This window comes from Trichosurus vulpecula, chromosome 2 (assembly GCF_011100635.1).
Source record: "Trichosurus vulpecula isolate mTriVul1 chromosome 2, mTriVul1.pri, whole genome shotgun sequence".
Classification (NCBI taxonomy): Eukaryota; Metazoa; Chordata; class Mammalia; order Diprotodontia; family Phalangeridae; genus Trichosurus; species Trichosurus vulpecula.
In genome coordinates, this window is record NC_050574.1 from 80,162,596 (window position 1) to 80,175,095 (window position 12,500).

Here is a 12,500-nt window from a genome sequence, read left to right on the forward strand (position 1 = left end):
TATTATATGCACATTTTATTTATCACAATGCAACAAAAATATATTCAATAAAGGGCTCCTGATTAAATGATTACATATTAATTGGAGACTAAAAAACAATACCAAATAACTGGCAGATCAAAGAATAAATTATGGGAATAACAGAAAATTTCATTAAACATGACAGTAAGACAACATAACAAAATTTTAAGGATGTAGCCAAACCAGAGAAACAATGATGAAACATACATCTCATCTCCTGAAAGAAATGTGACACTTAGAGCCTGGTTATATAACAAAATTAACAGGGTCATCCACTACATCCTGAGCCATCATCGGTAATCCTGATTTTTGTTTTGTCACTGGACTTCAATGACTTTGGATGAGAGAATGAAGGTGATGAGTTTGCACAACTCTGTCTCACTTAACTCCAATTTATGTATGAGTCAAAAGACTTCACCCTGAACATTTTTACCTACCTCAAAATCCTGTGGCAAAAGGCAAATGATGAAGCAACAGGGGTCATCACTCTGCACAGAGACAGTCGAGGTGATAGGGTTGTCTTCTCACTTGACAGAAATAGTAGTGAGATGTGGCAGCCTCCTGGGTGTTTGAACAGCCTTTCTTAATGACCACACTCTTTACCTCATGACATGGGGAAGGAGCTAGAAAAAGTGCCTTAAAAATTGTCTGCTTCAACCAAATCTGGTCTACTTACCACAGCAGTCAGGGATCCGACTATGTGGTTGAAGCATACACAAAAAGTACAAAAAACTTTTATGAAGATGATTCCATTCACCATTAGTACATGGAATGTGTGCCCATGGACAACCTATGGTCCAGTAGACCTGAAAGACGAACAGCTCTTGTTGTGAGAGAACTCAGCAGATATTGCATCCAAATAGCAGCCCTTTGTTTTACAAAGTTGGCAAATGAAGGCCAGCTTCCAGATGTCACAGCTAGATGCACATTTTTTTCTGGAGTGGCCACAGTGATGGGGGTGAAGCTGGAATAGGTTTCACAATCAAAAGTAACCTAGTCAACAAACTCATATACAACCCAAAAGGAGTCATGACAATGTGATTGCCGCTTGCCCAAAGTACTATGCCACCACCATCAGTTCATATGCTTACACCATGACGAATCCTGATTAGGTTGAAGAAAAATTTTGTGAAGACCTGGAACTCTCATCATCAATGTGACATCTGGGTGACTTTAATGTATGAATAGGCACATGCCAGGGAATCCTTAGGAATAATGGAGTCAGAAACAGTAATAGTAAGGGTCAATTAATAGTGAAGACTTGTGTGTCTTCTAATCACCTTCTAATCATCAACACTGCCTTCCATTTACCTAAATGCAATAAAACTTAATGGATGTACCCTTGCAGAAAACATTGGCATTTAATAGACTATGTCATTGTAAAGAGAAGAGATAGACAGGATATGAGGATGATGAAGATGATGTGTGGTACAGAGTGCTGGACTGATTATAGATTTATCTTCTCCAAGCTAAACTTTTTTATTCAACAAACATGGTGGCTCCAAGGCAAGATGACTACCAGAAAACCTAATATCAACAGAATAGAGTACTTCTCTGAATGTAAACAGTTCATTACTAACTTAAAGGGAAAGCTGAGTCAAAACATGGTTGGCAATAGTGGAGCAGTAAAGAAGTGTGCAGCTTTCAGAGATTTGTTGTACAGAATCACATTTACTCATCTAGTCCAGAACACTTGCAAACATCAAGACTGATTTGATGAAAATTATGGGCAAATTAAGAAGTTGCCCAACAAAAACAACAAGAACCCAACACAGTTTACCAACAGGACAATTCATCTGTTTCTAATAAGGTAACATTACACCCCACCAAGGAAATGATCTTGGAGAGGTGGGCTGAAAACTCCCATAGTGTTTTCAATAGCCCATCACCAACCAATGCTGGAGCCGTTGACTGTATACCTGCAAGGATCTTTATATATGGATTAGTGGCACTCATTACTATTTGAATTTAACACCATCACAATACACTAACTAGCTATGTACATATAAAAGGGGACAGAGATGAATTTGGCAATGCTGGAAACAACATATTAAATTTGTAACATATTTTTAAAAGTAAGCCATATGTAGTGAGATATCATTGTTTCATATGCAATCTTTTTTTGTTGTTCTTTGCATGGGGGTGTTCATATTTTCCAAGTTTATAACTCTAAACAAAAAATTAAACAAAAGAATATGCCTATGAAAGTCACTGCTTCTTGACTGAGTTATTCGATAAAATAAGAACAATCACAATGATTTAGTACTAATTTTTGATAGAAATAATTATTTATACCCAATTATTAATATGGGGGGGGGGATCCAGGTACTTTTCCCTTTCAATTTCCTCATTTAGTTGCCAGGTCAAAGCAGCCTCTAAAGGACAGGGCTGATGATGAGATTGGGTTCAATCTTGGGCAAGGCCCCACCCAACTAAGAAAGTTTAATTCTGATTAATGGGTAAAGACCATTCCGTCTAGGTGGAATTCTTTCCAGAACTCCACCATTGTTCTACTCAGGTAAGATCCTTTTGTCCAGATGCAGGGTGGTCTAGGAGAGATCAGTCTCTTTGGCCAAGAGTGACATAATTAAAGTTAACATTCCCCCCAGCCACTCAGATTAAGATTGCCTTTAATTATAATATTTATTCTCTCTTTCATTGTTAATCAATCACAGTTGATTTCCACCTGTCAAGAACACCCACTCTTCTAAGGGTATTTAAATTTCTAGTAGCTTCCAAGGTTCATCTTTAGTTTTCAAGAGCGCCACTGACCTTATTTTATTAATTATTTGCTAGCCATAATTAATAAATTAATTATTCTTTACCCAGAAATTGTGTCTCTCTGACTTTACATTTGTCACATTTTAAAGAAATTAAAAATAAATCAATGATGTTATAGATAAGTGAGAATAAGAAACAAACTCAGTAATTCAATGTTTGATAAAATATAAATGTAAAGTACTTGAGGAAGGACTTGGTTGGACAAGAAGAACTAGTACAACTGTATCTTTGTTTGGCTAAAAATTGGTTCAAACCAGCAACTCACACTGCAAATATAAGGTTTTAACTTAGACCTAGAAAGTGGGCAAATATACCTAAAGATTGGAATAATCAGCATTGAAGAGGCTATTGGAAGATTTACACACTAATGTATAGCTGGTGCAATTCTTTTTTTTTTTTTTAAGATAGACCAACCATTTTATTTTCCTCTGATCAGTTCAGGAATGTTGATGGGACAGATAGCTCTTTAAGTGGGCTTTGGAGGGGGTCTGGGGGCAGCACCTGCAGGTCTGAATCCGGGCGGGGGCGACCTATCCTTCCGAGCCTCACGGGAGCAATTCCTCACTACCTTGCTGTGGATCGCGCAGCTCACACAGTAATGTAATTTCACATACAGTTTGGGCAGCACATAGGAGTCGAAGACACTGGCCTCGGAGATAGCTTCCACGATGTTGCGGATTACAAATTTCTTGATGGCCTTGTCCTTCTGTACGTAGCAACGGATGGGCTGCATGTGGCCACGGCCCTTCTTTGTGCGCCGTTGTTCCTCCTCTTCTTGGTCATCTTGGAAGCCAGGAACCGAAAAAAGCTGGTACAATTCTTAGTTGGTACAACTGAAAGTCATTTATAATTATTCTAAGAAAGTGAATTAAATATCTGTATCTTTTGGATCCAGAGATCCCTGTGCTAAACATATATCCAAAGAAGCAAAAGATGGAAATATAGGCCCCATATAGTCCAAATTTTTTTTTCTAGCATTTTTTCTTTTTGCATTATTAAAGATGGGAAACTTAATGTATGCCCATTGACTGGGAAATGAATATACAAATTGTGGCACACTTATGACTGGTTAGGGTGAGGGAAAGGTATATTTGGAAGTGAATGCTATGTCAAAAGATAAAGTATTAATAGAAATTTAAAACAAGCAAACAAGAACACAAATTCTAGTTTCTTAAAAATTTAATCAAAATAGATTTAAGGGAAAAAAAAGAGGAAAACCAGCCTACTTATATTCACCAAGCTAAATACAATTAAAATAAGCACAATGATAAGAGAATTTCAATAGGAAGACCTAGAAACTTGTAACAGACAAAATCAAAGAAGGGAACTGAAAATAAATATCAGGTGTCTTTAAGGAAATAAGAATAGTGTAAGTAGCAAATAGGTCCTAAAAGAAGGCAAATGTGCGTTCATCAACATCATTGAATCTTGGTAGAATGAGATCTGATTCTAAGAGGAAAGATTTCCAAGGGTTCAATGAAATAGTTGGTCTGATTTCATTCTAAAGAGAAAGCCAGTCTAGTAAAGATGAAAATCTCTCCAGTAAAACTCCGCAGACACAAAGACAAAGAATTCCAACTAGGAGAAAAGAAGAGTTGTTTACAAAGGGAACATATCAACCAAAACAAATATTTTGTACAAATACAAAATATGAAAGCAATGACAGGAAACAGAATTAATTAAAAAAAACAAACAACATGTCATGGTTCTCTAAGACATGGGTTAGGATCTCCAAAATATTAGGGAACTGAATTTTGAGCATAAAGCAAAACAACACAATGTAGTTTTACTATATGGGGAGGAAATGGTGAAATGAAAGGGACAGAAATGATTCTTGGAGTGGATGGGGATGGGAAACTGACAAAAGTTAATGGATGAAAGTCAGAACTTCTCTACAATCTTATTTTGTTTCCCTGGCAATGAAAAGGAGCTTTGAACAGTAAATCCAAAACAAAAATGCCTAGTAGAGAGTTGATATGCCCAATATAAGCAGCCAGATAGCAAGATAGCACCTAATTCCCCTAGTCTCTGAAGAACCACACCCCAGAATATGACAAAGAACTGGAGACGTGATTGCTGAGCCAGTGTCAGATAGATCTTAAATTTCCTTTTATTATTATCAATATGGCAAACATCAACAACAATAAATGTTTTCCTATGCAAAGATGAATGGAGAAATGGTAATTTTTTTTTTACTTTTTTTAAACTGCAAAACTCCTTGAAATTGTGAATCTCCATGACATACAATTTAGTTTTATTTTGTATGTTTTGTACTTGACATAGTAGTTACAGTACCCTGATTATGTAATCTTCTGTACTTCCTTATTTTCTCTTCTATGTTATTCATTTAATGATTCCTTGATGATCTTTTTAAAATTTTCTACCAAAAAAATCCAAAAAACAAAAAAAATTTCTACCATTTAAAAAGTGTTAATCAACAAAATACCTTTCATTGATTAAATGCTTATTATGTTACAGGCACTATGCTAAGTTCTGGGATTGGAAATTAAAGAAAAAAGAGTCCTGGCCATCAAAGAGCTTAAATTCACATGGGGCAGTGAACATGTATATAAATAGGTCCGTACAAGACACATGTAGAGTAGATGGAAAGTAATTTTAGAGGAGGTGGGCTACAACAACTGGGAGACCAGGAAAGGCCTGTAGTAAATGATATATCACAATCACTTCTCCCAGTTCTCCAATTCTTCCCACCACTGTGTAACAAACAAGTATAATCATACAAAATAAATAATTCCACTCATTGGTCATGTCTGAAAATGTGCCTTATTCTGCCAGTAATCATCTCTCTAGCAAAAGGTCAGAAGCATGATCCATCATCAGTCTTTTGTAAAACATTATTGGTAATTGCATTGATAAGAGATCTTAAGTCTTTCAGTGTTGTTTTCCTTCACAATGCCATATATATATATATATATATATATATATATATATATATAGTAATAAATTGTATAAATTGTTCTCCTGGTTCTTCACTCTGCATCAATTTATATAAGTCCTCTTAGGTTTCTCTGATTTCATCTATTACATAGTTTATTTTGGTATAATATTATTTTATTACATTCATACATGGTAATTTACTTGATTCTTCTTCAGTTGATAGGTATGAATACCTTCATTGTTTTCAGATCTTTGCTATAAAAAGTACAGTTGAAAATATTTTTGTTCATATGAGCCCTTTGATCTCTTAGGGGGTATAAACCTAGTATTGATTTCCCTAGGTGAAAATATGGACAGTTTGGTGACTGTTTTGGAATAGCCTCAAATTACTTTCCAGAAAATGGCTGTACCAATTCACGGTCTCACCAATAGTATATCAAATGTGTCTGTCTTTCCATAAATAATCCTACAGCTGTCATTTAATTTTTTTGTCATCTTTTCCAATCTGGTGGGAATCAGCTGAACCATCAGAGTTGTTTGATTTTTATTTTTCTTCTTCTTATTAGTGATGTGGAAAATTTTAAAATTCTTGTTGTTAAATGCTTGATTTTATTTAGAAGATTGTTTATAGTTTGACAATTTATCTATTTGTGATTGGCTCTTATTCTTAAGTATTTATGTGAGTTTGCTAGCTGTCCTGGATAGTAGCTTTATCAGAGAAATTTGATAATTTTTCCCTCTGTTACCTTTTTCCATTCTAATTCTAACTGCGTTGTTTTTGTTTATAAATACTTTTTGGGGCAGCTAGGTGGTGCAGTGAGTAGAGCACTGGCCATGTAGTCAGGAGGACCTGAGTTCAAATATGGCCTCAGACATTTGCCACATGTACTAGCTGTGTGACCTTGGGCAAGTCACTTAACCCCAATTTCCCTGCCCAGAACACAAACAAACAAACAAAAAAACACTTTTCAATTTTATATAATCAAAACTGTTACTTTTAGCTCATGTTTGATCAAGAACTATTTCTCTAGTAATAGTTGTGAAAGACATCTTTGTGTACTGATAATTTGTTTATGAAAAAGAAATATCAAGTTGTACATAATGGATTTGCAGTTTCATGTGCAATTATTTTTTTTTACTGTACTATGTTATGGAATGCTTGTTTTGTTCCCTAAATTAAAAATAAATAAAATTAAAAAAAAACAAGTAGACAGGAGTATTCTGGTAAATGTTTAACAACCAGCTCTAAGAAAATATATACACATGTCACAGCTCTAAATTTAATCAGCATTATTAAATTGTTTTCTATCACTTTCTTATGTCTAGGTAATTAACAAAACCATAAATCAATGTATGAAGCATTTACCAATTTCTATGGTATAAATGCTCACAATGAAAATTTAACAAATGCGTCTTTTATGTCGACTCAAGCTGGCTCCAGCATATTCCTGGATTCAGGCTTAAATACAGGGACCCTCGTTCAATGTCTGGTACTCAGTCTCAGAAATAAGAAGCACTTCATATGTGACCAATAGTAATAGTCAGAGGGAGAGAGAGGATGTGATAATATGTAATTTCTAAGGCTTCTGTGTGGATATGATCAAGGAGCACTGCTGAATGCTCCCTCTCCTTCAATCACACTCTGATTGGGGTTGGCTCAGCTAAAATGAGGTCTGAATCATCATGGATAGGAGAGAGAGAATGTGAGAGGACAGATAAGGTCATGGTGAAATCTAGAGGATACAGAAGACAAAGATGCTACATGGGGCTCAGACAGAGAGAGAAGAGAAGCACCTTCATGCAGGGGGAAAAGAGATAAGGGAAGAGATTATCAAAGGAATTAGATCAGGAATGTGAGAGAAGAAAACCAAAGAGGAAGTTAGAATGCAGATGTTAGATAGGTAGAAACTATAAAGAAACCTAGAGCAGGGAGAGACCAGACACCATCTGGTCTTAGAGTGGGAAGAGCAGGATTTGGAGAAGGAAAAAAAGTGATTTCACTTGGAAGGTGTCCCTCATTCCCTTCCCATCCCCCCATCCCAGTGTGCTGAGCAGAAATCCCATATTCTATTTCATATTTTATCCAGGTTCTTTTCCTGTCCCCAGCAAAGAAGGGCTGGATCAGACTCTGCATCCTGAAAGAAACATTTTTTTCTCTCTCCCCAAACTCCTACTTACCAGATCTACTCACCAGGTCTGTCTCTGTTCCAGTATAGAGTGGTAGCATTTAGAGCACATATGTCTGTCTGCTAGAACACATACGGTGAAAGCACAGCATGGCTGGGGCACTAGCCATAAATACAATATTATTTGAGCTCATCTTCCCCAGAGAGGTGATTATTATTTCACTTACAAGAGACATGATAGTCTGCCAGAGGAGTCAAGGCTTTCTCAGATGAAGCAAAAATTTGTCCCATGGGCAAATTATTGCCCACTATTACTATTGATTAATGAGAATTTCTCATGAACAAACACTGAAAAATAATGAGACCAGTCACACAAGTAACCAGTATCAGCTGGGAACTTTCCTGAGTTCTTTGAGACATAAGGGATAACAAACAGAAGAATCAAAGAATATTGAATACTAGGGAGAAGAGGCATCTGAACCTGTTCCTTTGATTTGGTTTAATCTCTAGGCACTCCAGAAAGAATCCTAGGTCTACAAAGTTCCCTTTCTCTGATTTCAGGCTGCTTCTTGCTAATCTAAACTCTGGATGTAACTCTAGCCACACTCTTGGAATTTCTAAGGATCTCTGATGTGTAATACCTTCATGTTCTCTTACAAAGAAAGAAGACTCCACATTGTTACCTTATTTCTTTACATCTCACCAACTGGAATAGGGACCAGAGTAGCCAAGTGGCTTTTGTTCAGGAAAATTCCAAACTCTTCAATATGAGTCCTCCATCCAATGGAAATTAACACATTTCCAGTAAAGAGAGAATGGTGTGTTGGAATGAACAAGAGTCTTGGAGTCAAAATCATTGATTTAAAGCAAGTACTGAACATTATTCACTATGGACAACTCAGGTGGCTTCTCTGAACCTGGTTTACAATATGTACAAAATAGGGATGGTAATAATGGCTAACATTTATATAGCACTTACTATGTTCCAGGCGCTTGAAACAGTAAGGCAATAAACACAACATCAATGATAATCATGAATATGCCTATGTAATTTTGTAGTGCAAAGGATGAGAGACTCTCCATAAAGGAGGTAAAAGAAGTAAAACATTTATTCAGACACCAGAAAATCATATCCCATAACCAAATCTTCAGTTCCCACAGCCAGTCAGCCCACTTTATCATAACAGCAAGGAACTTTAAGACACAATATCACATCATGGAGCCTCACCATCCCCAAACCTCTCTGACCCCCTGCTGGTATCTTCCCCAAAACAAAGTCACAGTACAGCTAAGTCAGCCTGCTCAGTTCTAACAATCACAAGGGCAGCCATTAGCAACCACCAGCAGCCATAACATCTCTCTCTCTCTGTCTCTCTCTCTCTCTCTCTCTCTCTCTCTCTCTCTCTCTCAGCATTTTCTGTGTCATAACTTCCTTTTCCTGTCAGGAAGCTCCTTCCACCATGTAACTTAGGCTTCCTGTGATGTAAGCAGGTCACATGGCCTATTAATGGGTGGAAAAAGATCCTCAAATCAAAATTGCTAATACAGCACTGTGCTAAGTACTTTACAATTATTATCTTATTTTATTCTCACAACCCTGGGAAGTAGGTATTATTATTACCCCCATTTTGTATATATGAGGAAGCTGAGGCAAACAGAGGTTAAATGATTTTCCCAGGGTTGTCTGAGGCCAAATTAGAACTCAAGTATTCCTGATTCCAGGCCTAGGGCTCTATTCACTTCCCCACTTTAACTCCCTGTTGAGATTGTTCTGAAGACAATTCTTTATAAAGTGAATGAACTATGCAAATATATGAACTATTATTCTGGGAGTATATGGTAGCTTAAGACCTCTGTTACATCCCAGTGTCACATCTTCTCTCAGTCAGTATCTCCTCCATCCAAGATCTCCGGCTAATTTTCTTTTTTTTTATAATTTCTTTGTTTTGATACAAATTCTGTCTGTCCTCGAGCCTATCCCTTAGCCATTGAGAAGGGAAAGCTAGAAAGCATATTAAAAAGCAGAGACATCACCTTGCTGACAAAGGTCCATATACTCAAAGCTATGGCTTTTTCCGGAAGCCATGTGTGGTTGTCATAGTTGGACTATAAGGAAAGCTGAGTGCCATAAAGTCAACACTTTTGAACTGGAGCTGGAGAAGACTTTTGAGAAGCCCCTGCACAGCAAGGGCTGTACTTGCATACAGTGGATACATTTAGACTCATTCATTCCTACTGTTTCAACAAGGAGTAAATAAGAATAATTTTCTGTTAAGGAAAATCACCCTGGACTATTACTAGAGAGGTGTTTCCATTCTACCACAAGGTTCTTGAGAATTTTACTCTCTCTGTAGAGGACTGTATGTGTTTATGTGCTGGAGAGGAAAGAAGGAAGACAGAAGTGGATAAAGAGAGATATAGGCAGAAGAAGAGAGTCATCTTGGTGAGAGAGGAAGCAGTGATTCATCCAGAGCAAAATCACTACAACCTGTGGGCTTCAGTTTCTTGACATGTCATTAGAGCACAAGGCAATTAAGAGTGTACCTCAGTCTGTACCATTATCAACAAGCAGATATTTATGACCTGTGGAAGAAATTAGGGAAAGTACATTAGCCTGCATGACTATGGAGAAATGAAGCATCCCTAATCTGCTCCTGGTTTGAGGGACAGAATTGTATCGAGAATTCAGAGAAGCTCATAGTTGAAATTAACTATAGGGGTCCCCAAGCTCATTCCAACCCATGAGTCTATGATCACTGGCTCCAAGCAGCAGATGGAAATTACTTACTTTTGCAAAGGCAGGTTTGTTTCACAAGTGTGATACTTTTCCATTTGAGATTGTCTGTTCTAGAGACACCCTCTGTCTGAGAAGATCTTCTGAAGTTAGATCCTAGAAAGAAAAAGCTGAAGAGGATTCATTAGATTGAGTTCCTTGACAACAGAAACTTTCTCTTGACTTTCTTTTTATCCACAATGATTAGCACAATGCTTGGAACATAGTAGGTGCTTAATAAATGTTTATTAATGGTCGACACTGATAAACTTCAAACTCAGGATGGGGTTGGGGTTTGATCAAAGCCCAAAGAGCCAAGTAGTATTTAGAGACTTGGGAGTCACCAATAATCAGAACAAAGGGGCTACAAGCAGGAAAGCAGGGATTCAGAAAGCCAGAGGCATGGATTAGCCAGGAAGGTAATTTTTCTCTAGTGCATATTCAATGACAAGATCAAATTGAGTGAATAAGAGAAGACAAATATACCAACCAGAAGGTGGCTCTTGACTGAAAGGCACCTCTGGGTGTGAGATTGCTTTTATGAATACACTGGACTCTCTACTGAAATCTGTTGAAGAAAAACCACATAAATCTGCTACTCTAGACCATGATTACCACACATACAATATCAAGAAGAAAACCTATGCGTATGTATGAGGCATGAAATGAAGTGCACTGTACAATACACAAAATCCTTTTCCTCAGTGATACTTTTTTCTAACTCTTGGACCTTTCATATACACAGGAAAAGCACAATTTGTCAATAGATGGAAGGTCCAGCAGAGGAGACATAAAGGAACAACAAACTTTGGAATGCAGACTTTGAGCTTTGGCCTACATGATTTCATCGGACTGATGGTGATGGCCCAGAATGTACTGAGGATGCAGGAGGTGTAGAGAGACAGTCCTTGAGACACTCTGTGAAGGAAGCACCAAGTCATTGACAAAGGCCAGATAGGTGAGAAGAAAGTCTATGGGTCTGAATGTATGACCAATAAAGAAGGTGATGGTATAAAGCAGGGCTTCTTAAGCTTTTCTTAAACTTAAACCCCATGTGGGTTCATGATCCACAGTGTAAGAAGTGCTGGGTAAAGGCCCACAAGAAGGAGTTCTTCAGGGCCCCAACCGTGGTCTTCAAGAGGAAAAAAATCTTCAGGGCAATGTCACTTAAAATCATTTTTTATCTTCAGAGGAGAAACCCTTTAATTGGAACCAATTACTTGGAGAGTAATGGAAGGGATTGATGACATTCTTTGAGATGAGGGACATATTACTCATGTATAATACAGTCTCAATTCACATTGATCCAGGGAACTGCTGAGAATGACTTTTTCAGTACTGCCACATGAGCTATTAGAAGCAAGCATTGATCTGAATGTTACTAATTTCTAGTTTTACTCTGTCTTCCTGGGGGCTCATTTCTATATCTTGTGTGTGAGTTCTACTTTTGCAAAACAGCTAAATTATAAAATCATGATAATATCAGTACCTAAAAGTAGAAAGTGTAGATGACAGAGGGACCATTTGGTTGGAACATCTTGTCAAGAATGACAGCCTTGACATTTGAATGGAAGGTCCTTTATCCCATAGGACTCATGTTTGTGTCTTTGGATAAGATGCTGCTAACTAGAATAAATCACTCAGTAATATTGCTTTCTGTTTTCTCTGTCTACAAACATCCAGAAAAGGAGAGGCTGGTATTTCCTGATTTAGCATTTTAAAAAATTCACTGGATTACACGTGCATGTGTTTGTGTTTTTCTGCGTGTGTTCATATGCTATTATACATGTGGGGTGGCTGTATAGAGAACCCAGAAGTCCTTGATTTTTTCATGACAGATTTATATTTCCCCTTATCCCACAATATTTACAAGGGGATTTCCCTCTATTTTGAGAGAATAA

General features: G+C 37.2%; 1 pseudogene; it reads right to left on the minus strand.

Annotated features, from left to right (window-relative positions):
* Positions 1-3,268: 3,268 nt before the first annotated feature.
* On the minus strand, positions 3,269-3,585 carry LOC118836482 (annotated as a pseudogene).
* Positions 3,586-12,500: the final 8,915 nt, after the last annotated feature.